The sequence below is a fragment of the Schistocerca piceifrons genome, unplaced genomic scaffold (genome assembly GCF_021461385.2).
Source record: "Schistocerca piceifrons isolate TAMUIC-IGC-003096 unplaced genomic scaffold, iqSchPice1.1 HiC_scaffold_2296, whole genome shotgun sequence".
NCBI classification, from domain to species: domain Eukaryota; kingdom Metazoa; phylum Arthropoda; class Insecta; order Orthoptera; family Acrididae; genus Schistocerca; species Schistocerca piceifrons.
The window spans coordinates 822736-824768 of record NW_025728224.1 but is presented as its reverse complement, the minus strand read 5'-3'; positions in this window follow the sequence as shown (position 1 = coordinate 824768).

The window sequence follows — 2033 nt, the reverse complement described above, 5'->3', positions numbered from 1 at the left end:
GTGAATCATATCAACAAGAAGTGTGTCTGTACAATTACCAACACTTTTCCGTATTCTAATCTGCTACGAAACTTCTGGGAAGATTGCTACATAAATTTTCGAACATAATTTTTCATAACTCGGCACAACAGTGCTATTTAGAATCTTCTACTTGCCTGGGGTGACATGAAACAACAATCATTAAAGATTACGGTTTCTTTATATAGCATCTACTTGTTGTCCTGCAGGACGACGGCAGACATTTTTATGAAAATTTTGCACTTGATGTTTTGCCTATCAACTGCAGTAAAGCATTTTGCCTTTATGTAGTCAAAAGACAATACCGTCACCTGTACCGACTCTCTCATGCGTTTGTTACAAGCATTCAGCTTAATATTTGCGAAATGCAATTTCTAATGGGAATAGCTGTAATTAAGGCAATCTTCACTTCTAGTCTTCGTTTGTGGAATGATTATAACAAATTTTGAAGTACGGTACGTTTTCACATGAAAGGAAAATTGGAGTTATTATTGCTTTTTATCAGAAATTGCTATGTATTTGAAATGTATGTATGACTGATTGCTTTCTGATCACATAAAGTTATGAGCAAAAATATTAAGTTTGATGACTTTACCTCACACCATTCCTAAGCCGTGACGTCAGCTCCTATATGATGATGTAGGCGTATAGCATTCTCAAAGGAAGCACATCAGGTAAGTGATATAAAACATGTGGTTACCATATAAAAATGAAGTTTCTGAATGAACAGTTTCTGATATCCAGTGCCTACTTGATTACAAGTAAAGATGGAATAGAAAGTCATTTACATTGCAGAAGCCACGGCACACGCAACAATGAAAGACAGTTGACAATCGCTAAGCTCATATCTGCGGAAACGCATCCCTTCACTCGCTTTAAGATGACGGAGCGTGTCCGAAGTGATCATGTCGCTGAGGCCGAGGTAAAGAGGAGGCCGCACTACGTGCCGTCGCTCGACTACGGAGAGGTAAGTGATGTGTTGCACACGGTTTCAGTAAGATACGTTGGAGTGGAAAGCGCACAGTTTAGAAGCTACAGAATTCTGATGCTGTCCACCGCTCCGCTTTCATAAAACGCCTTTAATATGGGCTCAGGGCCTTTCGAACTTACATACAGCGATATTACTTATAATGAGAGACAAGCAAAGATGCTTTGCTGGATTCTTTGCTGGAAATGAGGGTCGATATTGTGTGGTTGTGTGTGCTACGCAGTTCGTAAATACACTACTGGCTATTAAAATTGCTACACCACGAAGATGACGTGCTATACAGGCGCTAAATTTAACCGACAGGAAGAAGATGCTGTGATATGCAAATTATTAGCTTTTCACAGCATTCATACAACGTTGCCGCCGGAGGCGACACCTACAGCGTGCTGACAGGAGGAAAGTTTCCATCCGATTTCTCATACACAAACAGCAGCTGACAGGCGTTGCCTGGTGATACATTGTTATGATGCCTTCTGTGAGGAGGAGAAATGCGTACCATCACGTTTCCGACTTTGATAAATGTCAGACTGTAGCCTATAGCGATTGCGGTTTATCGTATCGCGACATTGCTGCTCGGTTGGTCGAGAGCCAATGGCTGTTAACAGAAAATGGAATCGGTGGGTTCAAGAGTGTAATACGGAACGCCGCGCTGGATCCCAACGGCCTCGTACCACTAGCAGTCGACATGACAGGCCTCTTACACGCATGACTGTAACTGATGGTGCAGCCACATCTCGATCCCAGAGTCAACAGATGGGGACGTTTGCAAGACAACAACCTTCTGCACGAACAGTTCGACGACGTTTGAAGTAGCATAGACTATCAGCTCGGAGACCATGGCTGCGGTTACCCCTGATGCTACATCACAGACAGGAGCGCCTGCGATGGTGTACTCAACGACGAACCTGGGTGAATCCAGGTTCTGTTTACAGCACCATGATGGCCGCATCCGTGTTTGGCGACATCGCGGTGAACGCACATTGGAAGCGTGTATTCGTCAACGCCATACTGGTGTATCACCCGGCGT